The 18945-nt window shown below is 43.3% G+C and overlaps 1 long non-coding RNA gene across 1 annotated transcript in view; it reads left to right on the top strand.

Moving 5' to 3' along the window:
• The first annotated feature begins 1644 nt into the window (after positions 1-1644).
• Positions 1645-18945, top strand: part of LOC122904069 — an 88567-nt gene continuing 71266 nt past the window's right edge. The window contains exon 1 of the long non-coding RNA XR_006384143.1: positions 1645-1817. This is a non-coding gene — a long non-coding RNA (uncharacterized LOC122904069). The remainder of the gene's footprint in view (positions 1818-18945) is intronic.

The following is an 18945-nucleotide window of genomic DNA, read 5'->3' as shown; positions in this document are numbered from 1 at the left end:
TCTGACAACTAGACTCTGACATCCAATAAGGCTGAGGGCTTTGGGAGGGTGATGACCATGCCTATTTTGTTCACGATTGTATATCCCATATTCCGGGCCACAGCCAGCACTCAAGAGACATTTAGTGACTCGGTAAATGAAAGGATGAATAGAAAGCAGGGACTTCCTAGGAGCAACCTGGTTTTGAGGCTAGGACTTGCTCAGTTCTGAGGTGTGGAACCCCATGTGAACAGCGAGCCTGAATTTCATATAAAGGAGGGCAACCTCCCCGGCATGCTGGGAGAGAGATGGACAGAGAGGCTGTGGGAGACTAAAACATTGCTGTCATTAATTCTGACGGCAAAATCTGGCTTGTTGTTTCACAGACGCATATGTCAAGTGTCACACTTCTGGAGGCAATGCAAGGAACGTCGGATGATAGCTCTGAATCTGGATATGGGTGAGTTAAGAGGCAAACCTTGAACTGTCGAGGGTTGTGCAACAGAATCGCTGTGATCGGAAGTGTGGAGCAAGTAGGTTACCTCAGGAGTCTCCATAAAACATGTCACAAGTCTTTGAAATAGCACATTGTGACCCCATGCATACTCACCCAGTGAAGATTACAGATTTATGAGATGAAACTTTGCTTTTACTCTGTGCTTGTAACCTGATATTTTAGGATGATTCCATTGTCTTTATTTTATTGTTTAAAAATGTGCAATGCAATGCACTAAAAGTTGATTTCATGTACTAATCCATAATCTTCAAACAATAAGGGATATGATTGAAGTGGGACAGTTTGGGGCACGTGTGCATTAGGTATTGCCTTTGTTTCATTTTGATTTAAAAAAAAAATAAAAGTTTTACTGAGATACAGTTTGTGTGCCAAACAATTCACCCATTTAAAAAGTATGCAATTCCATGCTTTTTAGCATATTCCCAGAGAAGTGCAAACGACCCCCCGCGATTTTAGAATACTTTCATCCCCTCAAAAGGAAACCCCACATTCTTTAACTATCACTCCCCATCTCCCCATTTCCCTGGCTCCCTGGCCTCAGGCCACCACTTATCTACCTTCTGTCTCTCATAGATCTGCCTATTCTGGACATTTCCCATGAAAGGAGTCAGAGAAAATGTGGCCTTAAGTGATCAGCTTCTTTCTCCGAGCATCCATGTTCTCCAGGTCCATCCATGATGTCGCATGTGTCAGCTGTCCGTTCCTTTTTATGGGTGAATAGTGTTCCGTTGGGTGGGGTGTACCACGTTTTGTGGATCCCTTCGTGGAAGCATTTCATCTTTATTTACAGAGGCTGCTGCCTGTTGCTGCTTAAGTCTTTGTGGAGTAACGAATGCTGAGGTCGGACAGGACCGCAGGGTGGAAGCCGGGGACCCCTGCACGGTCAGAGTCTCGCGGTCCCACCGCCCCGTCTCCCTGGGTCCGCCCGCCTTCCCACGGCAGTCGCGAGACGCGGAGGGAGCGCGTGGGCAAGGACTGCTGGTGCTGCTGGAAATGGAGGGCACAGAGCCCGCGCTCCTCCCTTCGGGTGGCGGGGAGCCACGAGCCGAGCGAGGGCAGGAGCAGCGCACGTGTAGGGCCCACGAAGAACGCTCTGGAATGTCCCTTCCGTCCTGCGAACGGCCCTCGGGGCGCGGAGCCGCCGGGCAGGAAGGAGACCTTGTCCGCCCGCAAGATTTCAGGTGAAACCCCTTCCGCAGAAGGAAGTTACTCCCAACCGAGCTTTATCTCCTCTCCTTCTTTAAACCTGCCCTTTGAAGTTCCTCAGTCTCTCCAGAATCACAAAGACAAAGGACTCAGTCGCAACCCAGCCTCTTCTCAGGTCAGTGTTCCTGTTTTTTAAAGCGTGTCCCTTCCCCGCTTGTAAATGAAAACTCTAGGGGATACGTGTGCAGATCCCGCAGGTGGAAGACAGGGGGCGCACTCTCGCCCCCAGGGACCTTCCAACCCTGAACAGAGGATTTGATTTCACGTTCACGGCCTTTTAAAGGCCGCCTTTGGCTCGACCTGATTTCTGGAATTTTCTGGGGGTACAGACGCTGGGCAGTTTTTCATTTTCTTGGCCTCGGCCGTGACATTTCATGCTGACAAGGCTGCGTCTGCCTGCTCTGTGTCTGAAATGTTCCTGGCGTTTTCTGTGGGTGTCTGCTCACCCAGCGTTGCGCAGATGGCTTCAGAGAGGAGAAACCGGGCCCCAGAGCAGGGGGGAGAGGAGGTGGCGCCCCTGGGAGGGAACCCAGGGCCTGCCCACGCAGCCGGCGGTAAGCGGAGCAGAGGGCCGGGCGGTGCTGTGCGGGGCCGGGTTGTGTCTCTCAGCCTCACCCCGAGGTGCCAGACGCTGGTTCCAGACAGGCCTTGGCCTGCCTGTCTGAGGAAGACCTGGGGGCGTGGGTGGGACTAGCTTTCTGGGCAGCGAGCCCGGGAATCAGCTGCAGGGATGGTTCTCGAGAAGGTGCAAGCCAGGGGCGCCTTTGGAATCAGGAGGATTTGTGTTTGGAAGGTGTTTACTGAATGCTCAAACCCAGCAGGTAGCCCCGTGGGCATTCAAGTTACATGGCAGGACACACTGGAGATTGTTTCTAACTTTATGGTTTCCTTTTTTCCGCCGGAGGTGGGAATCCCGTGATCAGATATATAGGAATAATATGATTCAGGCTCTGAAAGAAAAATAAAGCAAATACGGAATGTAGAGTGAAGTCCTCTCATAGACACAGAGGTCGGGAAAGAGTCTTTCAAGGAGGTGATATTTAGCAGGGATCCGAATGGAGCCAGAGATCGAACTGGTGGATTTCTAAGGATTTATATTCCAGATCGAGGAGGCGGCAGGTGCAAATGTCCTGAGGAAGGTGATTGCTTAGCATGCTAGAGGAGCAGCAGAAGGTAAAGTGCAGCTGGCACCAGGCAAAGAGCAGTGGGGGTGGAGTTGCAGGGACCCCATTATATAGGGCCTTGCAGAAGTATGAGGCCTGATGTGAGTCGGCTTCATGCCTCAGTTTCCTTATTTCAAGCTGTTTGAGATGATAGGATGTAAAGCGAAATGTCTGCATGTAGGAGGCACTTAGGAAAGCCCAGTTATCATTCTCCTCTCCTAGGAGATGGCAACAGGAACATTTGTGATGCCCACAGCCTCACCTGACTTGTCCAGTTCACCAGATTATCACCCTTTCATTTTTCCTTGGGTTGGGTATTTAAGAAGTCTAGTTTATCTCTACTTTTAACTCTCCCTAGACTTCCTGGGTGTTGACTTTGATTATTGTGGAGAAAGGAAATGGAAGACCTATGCCGTGGGAATGCTTTCCTTGGCTAGCCAGCATTTCTAGTTGGTCAATATATTTCATGCCCATAGGAGGTAGAAATGTATGGTGCTTCATGAAGCCAGAGAAGTGGCCTAGGTGCTGGCGATCTCTTGAGCTCTCTCCTGTGATTCTAAGATAGAATTCTGAATTTTCACTTTATGCTTCAGCACGTGTTTAGTTGGTTGGCTTTTCTCTGACAATACAAGACAAAGCTCTTCGGAGACCAAATGATAATATAAGTGGAGTGCCATAGGACCCAGTAACGTAGCTAGGAAGACAGTGAGAATGTTGGACCATCAGTTATGATGGAATAACGTATTTATTTTGTCAAAGGTCTGGAATCATCCTGTTGCACTGAACCCCACGTGTAATCTACAGAATCCATAGCCCCCAGACCCTCCCAGAGGGCTTTCTGCCAGCTTCCAAAGGAGTAACATTTAGGTCAATGGTTTCAAAACTGGTATTGGGTGGGAAGGGTAGTGTCAAAAATTCCAGAAATAGTAAAAATTAAAACCAGGTAGGTAAACTAATATTTAGTAAGAGCTTATTTTGCACAAGAAGTACAGTTTGTGAACTGGGAATCTTCAAATCCAAACCTGATCCAGAGCCCAGATCCATGTTACAGATGGCTTAGGACGTGACGAGGAGGACATCACTGAACTTGACAAGGATTTCTTATCACAACCAGAGTTTTCAGATGGTGTGGGGTTGGTGAAAAGTGACCGTCTTATGCCATTTTAGGAAGATGAGTTTAAGTTTTTTGTTTTTATTTTTGTTTTATTATCAGAGGCATTTACAAGAAATAACCCAAGTTTCTCTTACATTAAGTAAGTTACATTTAGTGTTCGAATGATTTTGTCTGCCTGGGGAATTTTCAGTGCTGGTCTCCATTTTATTTTATTGTGATGGAAGGAATTCCCCAGGAGTGGGCAAGATGACAGTGTGGGGGGAGGCTGGAAAAAGATGATGAGAACTCTGATTTCAGTTTTAAAGATCTTATCCTTTGGCAGTTCCTCAACTCTGCCTCCTGAGGTCTAGCCTGTCCTTCCTGTACTAACTTACTAGCTGAGAGATGAACTTTAGAACCAGATGACCAGGGTTCAAATCCCAGCTCTGACACTTCCCAGTTGTTTTCCTTTGGGTAAATTCCTTACTCTCTTGGTTCCTTAGCTTCCTCATTGGCAAAATGAAAAAAATACTACCCACCTGTTCAGGGTGTTGTGAAGATCAGAAGTGTGAACTTATGTAAAGTGCTTGAAAGGGGTCATGAGATACTGTTCTAGACTGCTTTGTCCCTATTTTCCTATTATTTCAAGGTGATAACTTATTGGTAAACAAAGATGAAAGTATTAGGTAGGTGTCCTACATTTTTTTCAATGATGGGGTGGATGATTAAAAAAAATTGGAGATCACTCTTGAGATGATGAACACCTATGTGTTCATCTAACAACTATGACATTAACCTTTATAAAGATATCATTTGCTAGTGGCTATATTTTTTTTAATAAATGGCACAGGTTTTTGTATCAACACTAGAGATAAAACATTTGCGATACAGAGGACCAAAGCCCCAGAAGAGCACCGAGTTACTTTCCAATTATAGATCTATTTTTCTGAGGTTTGTCTACAAAGAGCTGAGCTGCCTTGAGAACACACGGATGTTCTAGTCTTAAGAGCCTGGAAAAGCAGATTGTTCTGGAATAATTGCACTTTCCATACTTTAGTAACAGATCCAGAGAGGGATTAATTTTGAAAATCAAGATCTTGGAGATCCTTCAACTAAGAATGTCTGTTGGGAGTGTTGGGGAAGAGAAAAGAAATAAAGTAAGATTCGTTTTAATTCAAGATATATTTGCCAGATACTTCCATTTTTTGTTTTGGCTCTCCAGTTCTCAGGGCTTCCATCCTCAGTGTTTTATGTTATAAGAGCCCTAGTTAACCCATTGTTTGCCAGATGCCTGACAGATACCAGCACAGACTGAACTTTCCATTTTTGAGCTGAAAAGAATTCCCTTGAGAGCTAGGCGTCCCTCCTGCCCCTCCCTCCCCCTCCCCCTTCTCTCCTCTCTCCATGGACCTGAGCCTCTCCTCCTCCACCAGGGCATCCTCTATGAGTCACTTGCTGGTGTGGGGTGGACATGCCAAGGGCTCTCTCTAAGTGGTCTTCTATAAGCAATAGATGGAATTTTGCCTCGAAGGGACTCCTACAGTATGGGTTTTATAGGACTTAGTGCTGGCTTTGGCTCACAGATCAGTAGCAGCATCTAAAATGAAGCGTCTGTACCCTGACTCTGTTTGCAAAGGGCCACTGAGCTACAGCCATCAGAGTGGACCAGACTTTAGCGTAGGTGTCCAACAGCAGGTCAGTTCTCCAACAGGAAAGGGAGGCAACAACCAAACCCCAAACAGCACCACCACTTCCTAACAATAGTATTTAAATTTCTTTTGTTATGGGAACTTTTGAATCTAATACTTGGCCTTTGTACCCATCACCCAGGCTCCAAAATTACACCTCAGAGCCAATCTTATTTCACTTACAGCTCCTTGATTTCCCCCATGCCTGGGAATATTTTGAGGCAAATCTCAGACATTGTATCATTTCACCCCCATACATTTGAAAAAAGACCGTTTAAGATAATGAACCACATGGTGAATGGTAAGAAGCAGAGAAAAGAAAGCAAAACCCAACTAGATGCATCTAGTGTGTCTGTGAACTCAAGAGGGGCCTCTATAAAAAAAAAATTGGGTGAAGAAATGGCCAAACTGTACTCGCTGCCCCATCTCTGAGGCAGCTCCTAGGGATGCCTCTGACCATGAGTCTTCAATTTGTTCACAGTAGCAGTGGACTCAGAAGTAAACTTTATGCATTCAGCATTTGATTTCACTTGACTAAATTACCACCATGACAAAAAGCATGTTAATGGAGGAATAAGCTAGAATCTGGGAACTGGTTGTAGTCTGAGAGAAGATCCCAATGTTTCTATCAGCTTGGGGAGCGAGTTACGGATTCTCAAATCTATCGACCAGCGGCTTTCGAATTTCTGCGGAAAAACGGCAAAACTGGTATAGAAAAATAAATAATGCCTGATTTGCCTTCTACAAAGGAACCCAGGGAAGATTTCAGAGGTCTTTCAGTTGCTTTTCATTGTCACCTTGCTGGAGAGTGGGGTAGGCGCCCATTCCCTTCCCTCCCTGAGGATGCTGGTTACGTGGGGACAAGCCACTCAGGTCATTTTTGAAATGTCGCCCACTCCTGATAGAGATACAATCTGAATGAGGAACAGGAAGTGAATAACTTTGTTGTTGTTGTTAAGAACTTGAATTTCTAGAATGTTTTATCCAGCATTTCTACTCATTTTTTTGACGGGGGTTGGGGGGAGGATCCTAAACAATTTCTCTATATCACATATTTTGCTCAAAACAACTCTATTCTTCTCTTTTACCACTATCTTAATACATCAGGTTCAACTTCCTTTTTCTTTCTTTTTTTCTGTTTTTGTTTTGTTCTGATGATTTTCATTTGGTAATCAGTGCCGCAGGAAAAGACAGTTTTAACATTAAAGCGATTTCTCTTCCACCAAAGTAAACCATTAAAGACAATGGAAAGGAGAACAAATGTGCTTTTCAAGAGCCATTTTTCCTTTCCATTGTATCAGCTCACAGCAGATGGCATGTGTACAATTTACTTTTGACTGAATCATAATAAATATGAGACAATATGGTATAAACCACTTTTCATAATGTGATGCTCACCAATAAATTCCAGTTCTAGCCTTAAATCAAATCGGTGCAGATGCAAAAATTATGTAAAGCTGGTGGTACCTGCTCTTGACCTTGTGCAGATGCCCCCCCCCCATTTGATTCAATAAACTTCTTCTTCCCTAATGATCTGGCAGTTATTCCTATCAAGAGAATACCATGGGGGTGCTGCAAGGTGGGGGAGGGAAGCAGTGATTCAGAGACCACCAGGGCCCTAGAGAAGATTAATTTGTATGAGGAACCTGAAAAGTTGGAAAAATCTCAGTGCGTTTCTGAATACACATATTCATTTTGACCTGATTTCTGTTCCTCTGGTGCCCTGTAAAATTTCAAGGAATGTAGTTGAGGTCTGGAGATTTCCACAAAGAGATTAAGAGAGGCTATAAACTGAAGAAGTAGTCGTTTTGTATGATTGTTGGGCATGAAATATTTTCAGTACCAAGATGCCTTGATTTTCAGTATGGAAACTGAGTAAACACCTTATAAACATTTAGGGAACATTTCTATTAATGCTCTTAATAATAGGACATATGAGTTTAAGTCTAAAAAGGGCCTGCATCTGTTATCTTTACTTGGAACAACGTATAAGTCTCTTCTTGTCTTATTTCATGAACTAGTCAGTGAAGTGGCTGCATTTTCTGGAGACATCTTGGTCCAATTTTGTGTTTTATTTAGGAGCCAACCCATTGGGGAATCTTAATAAACACTTTTACTTAATACTTGCTGGATTTCATTATACTAACCAAACATTTTTAATCTTTTACTTTTAAAATAAGTAGGGTCTGCCTGGCTGCATGGAACCCTGGAAGGTTCTCTTGCAACGAGTTAGGCAGTCGGCTTTGTGGCAGGGGCGAGACAGACTACTTCCAGTCTCTTCTGGCAGTCTAGATGCTGCCCCGATTCTGTAACTGCTTGGCAGAGGGAGAGCTAATTGAGCTCACTTAGAGTGGTAAGAGTAGGGGATTTCATGGAATCTTATCCCAAATTTTGGGTATTTCTAGCTCTGAGAGGCCCCAGGGGGAAAGAGAGCGGGGCAGGATGGGAGGAGGAACAGTTAGGTAGGCGTGAGGGGCAGCCCTTCTTGAGCTACATAAGCTACGTAGACTCAGGCAAGGGATGTCCTCTCTTTGAACCTCTGTTCAACCTTATAAATTAACTATAGTATTATTTACCTCTGGAAGACATGTTAAGATACAAGGACTTCACAAGTTGGTATGTAAAATAGAAAATTATTTTATTATCATCCCGTAGTTCAGAGCTGCCTAGCATCCTGAGGAATAAATAATAGTGCCACAACTTTGAATGACAAGAGGTTTGATCATTTCAGTACCCTTGGCCCCATCACAAAGTAATCTTAATTCCAAAGATATTAAATAAATGGTCTCTATGTGCTAAGGAGCAATTTTATTTTTTTAAACAATAGTAATTTAATCTATCATAAGCTATAATAGACTCTAAACTATAGAAACTATTACTCTGGCTAATGAGACATGGAGGATGTCTACGGGGACAGATTTACTTCCCAGACAAAAAGTATAAAACATGTTTGGGAGAAAGCCTTCTGATCATCCCCTTTGTTAATTGCAACAGTTATGGGAAAACATGATGCTAGAGCTCTCGCAGCCTTCTTGCAACCATGAGGCAATTAGCAAGAAAAGTCAAAGTGCTGAAGATGGTGGAGCTGAAGGAGGGAATAAGTATGACTTTTCAATAATAAATTTGAGCTGCTGGAAGTGTTGAATTCACCCACTTCTAGACCTCATATTTGTGCTTTGGTCTAAAGCTCATTTGATAGGTTTTCCCTATTAGATGGGTTTTCAGTTATTTGTACACAAATCTACTTGCTACCATAGACATCATTCAAAGTGGAATGTGAGAAGTGAAGCAGGGGGAAAAGAGAGGAAGCCTTTTCAGTTAGGGAAGATGAGCCAGGTGAGGAAGAAAGTTAGATGAACATTTCATTTGTAAGGAATAGAATAGACAGTGAGTGATCCAGAGGCACAGTATTCCATAGAGCATGTCAGAGGCTATCAGTAGTCTAGCTTTAGTTAAATTCAGGTCTTCTCAGCAGGCCTAACCCTCAAGGAAAATTTGGAAATGTTCCAAAGTCCAGGAGGTGACTCTGGCATTTGGTGAATGGGATGCTAACTGTTAGGGAGTTGGAAGGTTTTGGAATGAGTACAAACATCAAGCAGGATTCCATATGGAAACAAGATCTCGGTCGTCTTCCTTGTCTACCTTGTGGATATAACATCTCCTTTAGGGACAAGAAGATTTCCTTTCTTCAAATATTGAGTTTGAAGGGGTGATTTCATTTCTTAGGGGTGAGAGACTGTAACCATGCTTAAAGAGCAGGGGGGAGCTCCTGACCATCACTCTTTCGAATGTCATTAGAATTGTCTTCTTCAACACTTCAGTCTCTCATTCAGAAATGTGTTATCCTTTTTATTTTTTAAAGATTTTATTTATTTATTTGACAGACAGAGATCACAGGTAGGTAGAGAGAGAAAGGAGGAACCAGGCTTCTTGCTGAGCAGAGAGCTGGAGACAGGGCTCCATCCCAGGACCCTGGGATCATGACCAGAGCCGAAGGCAGAGGCTTTAACCTGCTGAGCCACCTAGGCGCCCCAGAGATTTGTTATTCTTATCGTTAAAAGACAACAACCTAGGAACAAGAAATAAACAATCCCCACAAGTGAAAGGTTGTTCCTATGTTTAGAATAAATCTGCTCTCTGTGCAATAGGTTAATTCTAAAAGGAAACCCCCAGCAAAATTCTGTAGCTAGCCTAGCTCATTCTTGTAGAATTTTAAGGACTAAAGGGTAGGCATATTTACAAATGTGAAATGTAAGATTCTTTACATTTACAAAATGGGAAACAAATGTTGAAATATTTGTTTATTTTTCTGATTACAAAATAATATGTGCACCTGCTAAAACCATGCTGTTTGTAAAGTGAAAGTTTACTGCAGGTTCCTTCTTTCCGGACAAACACTATTCATAGGTTGATGAATTAAAATGTTTCTATTGATAAAGCAATTTGTTTACTTCTACGCATGAATGGAGAAGACCTATTTTTACATTTTGGGCAATGTGCTGTGTAAGGGAAGCCATCTCTTATAGGCTTTTTTCCCCCCAGGGGAGGCCAAGAGGAGAACTTTTGCTTCTTTTATTTCTTCTAGATCTGAAGGGTAAAGATGGTATGCCCAGTCCAGCTGCAGTCTGAGCAGATGTGGCATCGGTTCTAATGCTCCATAGTTAAATAGCTTAAATGTTGCCCCTTTGCTATGGGCTGCGTCCTTCTCCTCTCACCCCCCTTCCCATTCACGGGTTGAAGTCCTAACCCTCTAGCTTGGCTGTATTTGGAGACTGGTAATTCACGTTAAATGAAGTCATGAGGGTGGAGTCCTGATCTGATAAAATTTGTGTCCTTATAAGAGGAGAAACCAGAGATTTCGCTTTCTTTTTCTGCCTCTCTCTTTTCCATCACATGAGGACACAGCTAGAGGATGGCCACTTGCAACCCATGGAAAGACCTCTCACCAAACATGACCCCTGGCACCTTGACCTTGGACTTTTCTCCTCCAGAGCAGTGAGAAACAAAGTTCTGGTATTTAAGCCACCTGGTCCGTGATACTGTGTTATGGTGGCCCCGGCCGGCTAAAAGATCCTCCTAACAATTATTGCTTCTCCCTGGAAATTCCAGCAGCACATTTAGTCATCATTAAGGTGTGGTAGCTTGGAAGAAGATTTTGCGTGTGTGTGTGTGTGTGTGTGTGTGTGTGTTTGTGTGTGTGTTGGTGGCCATTTGCAATTTGTCCATAAGTAATGACATAAAAATAGATTTCACATTCAAATTTCAATAACATCCACTTTTCAGATTCTGTATATCCAGGGTACCACCTCTGTCTTCTATGAACAGCCATGGGCAGAAGGAAGCCCCACTCAGGAGAATTTACTCACATAATTACCAGCCAGGGGATAACCCAAGGCCACAGTCTACAGACATCTTTCCTTTGCCCTCATCCTCAAGATCTTAAAGCTTGAGTAGGAAAAAGCCAAAATCTTCCGCATGGAAATATTGTACCTCATACTTTCTTATCCAGAGATAAACCAAATAATAATTTTGGACAAGTGTGCTCTGGAGTGGGCCATGGGAGCAGAAGGGGAGACGGAAAAACATTTGCTTCAGGCCATAGTTGTTACTGAGATTTGTATTTGCGCTTATTTTTTTTTTAAATTAAAAGTATCTGCTTCTCGTTGTTCATGAAAGATATTTTCCTTCTTATGTTTAGAAAGAGGTGTTTTCTGATGTGCACTGACATAATAGGACATGCATAAGCTAGGTGTTGTTGGGACTTTTGGTTTGTTTTGTTTTCAACTCAGATTTACTTGAAATCTTGTTGTTTGACAAACTATTCTCTGAAAACAGTTGCTTAACTTTCTTAGGAAAAGTTGGACCTTCTCATATTTTCCTGAAGATAACTTTATTTTACAACTTATTAGATTTCTTTTTTGATATGGTTCTTCAGTGTTTCTTACAAAAACAGTTTATTGGTTTTTTTCATTTACTTCATTTCAAGTTGCCTTTCAGAGGCTTCTTATGTAGATATGAAATTTCTTTGGTTAGATTGAAATTTACGTTAGCACATGATATGAAGCTACTTTTTACTCGTTACTGGAAAAATCTAGAGTAGTTTATGATGTCAGTATCCCCGAAGGGTGGGGCAGACCCAGGCCTCAGTTGTTTAATAGAAATTTTTGTTTTTCTCCTTGCCAATGTTCTTACCCATTGGGATTTGTCCAGAATGCCCTTAAGATGCCTGTGCACCTTGTTCCCCAAAAGGACCACACCATGTCTAGAATGGAGGGAAATTTTCTTCACCCCTGGAATTTTCTGGTGTGAGAAGAATAGAGAAACTGGGTTGTTCATGCCCATTCCCCGAGCAACGGGGCAAGTTAAGGTAGAAGCTGGATTATATTTCATGGTCATTGTGGCTTCACCGTTATGACCAGTTGTCCATGGCTCCCTTCAGGAAGATCATCAATGGGAAGAACCCTCATTTCCCTATTATCAGATGGCCTATTTTTCCCATGTCCCTTTCAGAGAAAGAATATATTTCATGTATTCTCTTTCTGAATGCAACAAATTATAGTTGAAAACCTCTATCATTTATAGGCCTTTTATCCTCGTGGAGAGAACAAAGCCACAGAATCCCAATGCTATGAGCCTGTGGCTTCAAACCACGGTGGGTTTTTTGGGAAAGTGCCAGAAACTTGTTTCTGGAGGAGAAACATCAGCATTTTTCTTGTGGAAGTTTAATTGGAAATAGAATGGTGGTTCAGCCTAGACAAGAGATCAGAATGAAACGAGCTGTGTTTTCATCCTTGTCCCTTAATGGACCATAATCCTGGTCATAAAAATCCACCACTTAAACTTTGGCAGTCTTGCTTTCCCAGGAAGCTTTATTACTAAGTATTAGCTCGACTCAAGACATAGCTTCTCCGAGCCAGGTTTGAGCCAAGGCCACAGGGGCGAGTCAGGGCTCCCCTACGGTCCTGCAATAGCTAGACAGTGGTCCTTTGATGACATTTTCTGGGTGGAGAGACTATGCTTTAGGCCATTCCAGACAAACTATACCTTGGCCAAGGACACAAAGGGAGGCGTAGAGAATTTTGGGCCTCGGGTTCTTCTGAGAATGGCAAGCCAATACATAACTGTAAACCACTTCAGGAACACCTCCCCCCTTCAAGTGGATCCAGCATGCTCTGGATAATCTCATGCAAAAGGGTCAGGACCTGCAGGCCACCTGGGGATGGTGTTCCTAACCAGCTCTTGTTCATTTATGCCTAGTGTTCAGTCTGTTTATCTTTGTGCCAATCAGTCAATTCTGGGTGCTCTTGACCTTGGTGCTTGGCTCTGGATGTTTCCTGGTCAGGCTGATCTGTTCCATTCGTCCTGCCAATCAGGTCTTCTCCTATGTAGGCAGTTGCATGCGGAACAAGGGTCCAAGCTTCTTGCCATCCCCCTCTACTTCCCCCCCAATCGTAAGAAATGGAATTTGCTTCAGCAAACACCCATCCGTGACTGCTTTAGGTAGCTTTCATGTCAAAAGTGGACCCGCGCCAGGGGCTGCCTAGATTGGGGATGAACCATACTTCTGTAATTCCAATAAAAGACAATTCGTGTCCAAATTAGACTTCTTCCTTCTCTGCTTGCTCCTGTAGCTTAACAAAAATGCAGTGGAGATGAAGTATTTTCACTTGAGATGACTAAGTCTTATTTTTCCAAATATATTATTGAAACCTTTAGATCTCTGTTGCCCTCCCTTCTGGTCCTCAAGCACTTTGCAGATCCCCCAGAGGGAAGCTGCTTTGCTACTCTGCGCCTGCTCAGCAGCAGTGGGGTGAAAAGCCAGCACAGTCCTGCCTGGCTAGCTTTCAGAGGGAGAAACGAAAATCATTTCTGGGTCTACATTGAGAGGGGGGGATATTGTGTAGGCAGGAGGTAATTATCCAGGTTGGACTTGGGCCAGCCAGTAAGGTTCAGTTGCTCCTCTTGCAAAAATTACCATCTGGTCTTTAATGACCCAGAGTGGTCAGGCTGGCATTAATTTACACCTCATCTCAGGAAGGCACCTCTGAGAATGAGAATGCCTCGTAACGTAATACCGTTCCCTGGCTCCAAAGGAAGGGGGCTGGTGTTAAGTGGCGATGGGAACTGTTTGTTCACAAAAGAGTGTATTCTAGAATGAGGGCAAGAGTTCATAAAGAGGCCACCCTTTGAAACAGAAAGCAGTCAGAGCCAACACAAAAGGGTGGAGCCTAGACCCTAGTGACCCATCCTAAAGTGTGCTAGGTCCATTTGTATCATTTACCAGTTCATTTGGCAAAGGCTTATGGGAAGCTCACCAAGCGTCAAGCACTGAGTGTCGTGCTGGCGAGCACGGTGACTCCATGGCATACGGCGACCAGCAGACAGTCCAGAGGGACGTAGATGGAAACACATGCTTTCCTAGAGGTCTTTTCAAGGTGCTATCACAGTACAAGAGGGGCAAGGAAGGACATTTCCTGGGGTTCGGGGGGCGGGGTAGAGTGAATCAAATTAAGGAGTTTTCAGAATCCATTGAAGGTGACCTAAGTGTTGAAAGATGTGTTTTAATGCAATATTTTAAAAAAAATTATAATAGTAGTTTACATTCATTTAAGGCTTACTCTACATCAATTGGTGTTCTAAGCACTTCATATATATTACGAATAAACTAGATTAATCCTCCCAACAGCCCTGTGAAGGAGAGGCTGTAATTATTTCCGTTTTCCGGTTGAGGAGAATACAGCACAGGGAGGTGAAGCTGCTTGGCCAGGGCTACCCAGAGGGGGGCAGAATCTCGATTTGAACTCAGAACAAGACAGAACATTAAATAAAAGAATATGATAAATTAGTGTAAGCCAAAAGATCACCTTGTAAATGATGAAATTTGGTTTTTAATGATGAAATATATCTTGTTAGTATTAAAAATACCCATAAGGAGACTAAACTACCTTGTGATTCTTTCTGTTTGACCCATGGAATATTCCTTACCATGTTGTTATGAAGGGAAAAATGAAGGAATTAACACCAACTTTGCAGAAATCTTGTTTCAACAGCTGTTGAGGATCATTCTGCTCAATACAAGTATCTGTAAACCCTATAAATAGTTGAAAGAAACCAGTTTTAATAAATTAGTCAATTTGGAAAACTCCGTGGATTGGGCATTCTGATAAATGGGTTCTTTGATTTTTAGCACATTAGTTTTCAATGAACTGATTCTCTGCTGCTGACTTATAGCTGATTCTCCCTCCTGAGAGAATTTAAGGTAGGGTCCTTCTCGGACCTGCGGTCTTCAGGCTGCAAGAACCGTCAGAGATCTGCCAATGTGTCATGATAAAGATGAGGTAAGGTGGATTCTAGACAAGAGAATTCAATGGCTGCTAGGGGTCCCCCTGCCGGGGGCCCTGGATCCCAGTGAAATATTAGCAGACCAAGTTCTGAAATCTCATTAGGGCTCCTCGCTGGGGTAGCTTTGCAGAACTATACTTACGGTGTCTTACGTCTTACTCATTTCATGCAAAGAGGCTGGAAACAAATAGGAAGGAAATAAAAAACAAAATAAAGCGAAGTAACTAACGTACCCACAGTCCCAAGGAGAGTAATAGATAATGTTAGAAAACACGGTGCCAACTCTCCTGCTACGCTGCTTGAGGAGGCCAGACATGGGCTAAAGAGAGCTCCCCCAGCCCCCCTGGTCTTGTCCTCTGAGAGCTGCTGGATTTCGTGGCATGTTTATCGTTGGTGGGATCGATGACTCGGCGGCCATACCGTCTGCAAGTGCTGCCGGGGTGTGACCTCCCTGAAACGTTGCCATCAGATCTTTCCCCGTTTGCATTTGTGGACCCATCCTCTTTAGAATTTCCTAGAGAAGTTCTTTGGAACAGGCTTGGCCCATGTTTCAGCACGTCATTCCAGAGAGCCCGAGCTGCGCCCGGCATGACCACACCACATCAAATAGGTGCTGATGCCTGGTTGGCACAAGTTCGGCACTGCTCTGGGCCCACTGCATGTGTCTGGTTGTAAACAGAACAACTTTGAGCTTTCATGAGGGTATGAGGCAAGTCCTGGCACTTCTCTTCCTTTCAGACTGCCCTGATGGCAATAAACTCAAGGCACTAACATCACCCTGGTTAGCATCTCTCGAAGACAAGCCCTTCTTCCAAGGATGTTGTAATGTGTTGGCCTTCCTCTTGGGAATTTCTGTGTTTGATATCTATTACATGTGCCCTGTCGTGGATCTCTCCCTTTTTTTCCCCATGAAGCTTCTCATAAAGTATGATGTTCTTAAAAACAAAGGGTGTTTCCTTCAAAATCCTCTTTGGTGGCTATCAAATGTTTTTTTCTTTTTTTCTGTTAAAGCCTAAAAATAGGCTGTTAATACTGGAGGCATTCTATGAACAGGGCTACCCCTTGCCGGGACCCTGGAGTATTCGTATTTCAAATGGCAGGACTGTTGAGGAGAGGAAGCTTTCAGGGCTGGAAGAGCTATTCTGCTTTATAGTTGTGAAAACTTGTTTTCGAAACAGGTTTTTATGGATTCATAATTCCGCGTTAGCCTGGCGACCAGAGCCGTGTGTAGTTTTGTGAGATTTTTCTCCCTTCCCTTCTCCCACTATTGCCTTCATCATGGGTCACAGATAGCTCCAGGGGGTCCCCATTTCCGCTGATGTGGCAAAATATGGTACAAATTAAACCACCCTGGTGGTGCACAGAGAGCTGCCAACATTTTCTTTTTTGGTGCTTTTATCTTCCCAAGGGCAGAACTGGCCCTAGCCATGTGTATTTTATTTACATCTCGTACATACAAGGACAAGAATGGTTAACCAGAACTAAGCCATCTGCCATTTCTCACCACACATTTGGTCATCTATACAGTACAAATGTTGTAGCTGCTCACAGGTCTGTTTTGTTTTGCAAGCTATCCTGATGTACAAAGTTCTCCTTTCCAGCTAACACTTTGTTTTCATTTGTCAATGCAGATTTAGCCTTATGATTACACTTACAAAACTGAAGTGTTTTCCTAGTGCTCCAAATAGAACCATCAGGAAAAAAATTGCAACTGTTAAAAATTATCATAGGCCTTGAGTTCCAAGATGGTAATTAAATGAATGTTACCAACTTGTTTTTCATCTCAGAGACCTTTGGTTTAGTTGTTTAGTGCTAGATTTATTATCTGAAAATAGAAAATAGAAATGGCTTGTGTATGGGGGATGATATCTTTTGGAAAGAGATCTTTCCATTAATGATCTGGGAAATGGTGATGAGTTGGTTCTCATTGCCAGTGAATGGGTGAATGGATATAAAAATGTTTAATGTTCCTCTGAAGTAATAAGTGTCTCTGAACTTGAGGAAACATACAGAGGGTTTGGGAAGGTAGGGAGGTGAGTAGAGGCACCCTACAAGACAAGGGATATCTCAGGGCAAACAGTGTGGAAATGATTTCATCTTTAGAATTCCTAGAGTGATAGAGGCATGACTGAGAAAGAATGGGTCGTGTGGGTGGAGGGATGAAAGGGAATAATCTGGGGTAGATGAGTGTTTTAAAACGCTTATGCATTAAATTGTTGGAATTATTAATGAATGGTTGGGTTTATTAATAAATCACGAATGAGAAATGTTCTTGTGCACAGTAATAGATAGGAAGTGTGTTTTGTTTGCCAAAGTCAGCTGTGTCCAAGCCATGGTCTCCCTCTAAAAAGTTTGTTCTAGAAAATCAAGGGGTGGAATTCCTTCCACTTATTATCGAGGAGCAATGCTGGAGAAGAGAACACAGCACTTGTCATATGCTTTGAACATCAAGGAGCTAGGGCCCCGCTGCCAGGTGGAGAGAGGCTCTCTGGGGACCTAATTTCCAAAGAGAATCTTCTCTTACATCACAAGTGGTCTCTAACCACAGTAATGCATCTTTAGCTTTTAAATATTCTCAAAAGAGTGCTCATTTTTCACAACAGAAACTATTTTTGCTGCATTTAAAAATAGGTTTTATGAATTAATGAGTACCTGTTCTATATTTCCCGGCTGACCTGGATATGTTCTCTACACAGCACACTCCCCTTTTAAGTTAGAAGAGGGAGTGATAAACTTTTTTTTTTTTTCAAAGGAAATCAGAACTTTTATTTTAGTTTTCTAGTGGCAGACCTTTTAAAAAGTTATAGACATTTTTAAACCAAAAAATAAAAGTGATACCAGCAGGTGATACCGAGCTTCCTATCCGGCTGTCATGGTTATTACCGTTTTGCCGATCTTGTGCACGTCTTTATAAAGTACAGGTATCTGGTGACATTCTTGCAATTAGACACGTTCCTCTGAAGGGGCATGTGAATTGAGCTACTATAAAGACATTTGGGATTCTTCTCTTAAAAATTGTTACGGCGAATAAACACCCCCTTATTTTGTTTTGCAAGCGGAGTGTCTTCTATCTTCCCACCTTTCCTTTCTTCCTTGCCTTTTTGATTCACTAAGGAAGACCTCTTCCCGTATGTCGGACCAGGAGGTTGTCCTTCTCCACAGGATCGTGTCATCTGACAACTTTAATGAGGAAGTGAAGAGTGTTATTGAGAGGTTTGTGGTGGTGTTATTTAATAACTATGTGTTTGGTTCCTGTTTTATGGTCAATCTTGTAAGAGAAAATCTTGAAGCTACTTGCTTGCAGAATTAATAACCTGAATCCCATCGTTGCTCGCTTTGCACAAGGCATGATATAACTCAGGATTTAACTTCCTAGGAATTGGTCAAAATTGCCCCTTTTATTTTTATCTATTTATTTTCTATTAACATATAATGTATTACTTGTTTCAGGGGTACAGATCTGTGATTCATCAGTCTTACACAATTCACAGCACTCACCAAAGCAGGTACCCTCCCCAGTGTCCATCACCCAGCCACCCCTCCCTCTCACCCCCCAGAGAGTGAATGCCTCAGGTACTCACCAGAGTCTTGGGGAAGTCAGGGAGTGGCCCTCTCCCCTAGATAGAGATGGGTAACTAAGGATGCACTGTGGTAGACTCCTCTGGAGAACTTCCCAGCACCCCCTTCCCCTCTGCCTCACTTGAGAGAAACCTAATCCTATTTGGGGTGGCGATGGATCCAGCCACAAAGTGTTTCTGCCTCCCCAGTGAGATATTAGTAAAAATTTGCTGGGGATTGAAAGGAAAGATTTTGCTCTTCTGGTGTAGGCTGCTGTCACTTTCTTCCTTTCCCCTTTCTTTCAGTCCAGAACAGGGGGCTGGAAGTAGACTGCCATCTTGGGACCACGGTAAGAATCATGAGATTGAGGTGAGCAAGTTGGGAACTGGCTTACATTGA

Source organism: Neovison vison, chromosome 4 (genome assembly GCF_020171115.1).
Source record: "Neovison vison isolate M4711 chromosome 4, ASM_NN_V1, whole genome shotgun sequence".
In the NCBI taxonomy this organism is placed as follows: Eukaryota; Metazoa; Chordata; class Mammalia; order Carnivora; family Mustelidae; genus Neogale; species Neogale vison.
Note: the sequence above shows the minus strand (reverse complement) of the source record. Positions and strands in the feature narration are given on the sequence as shown.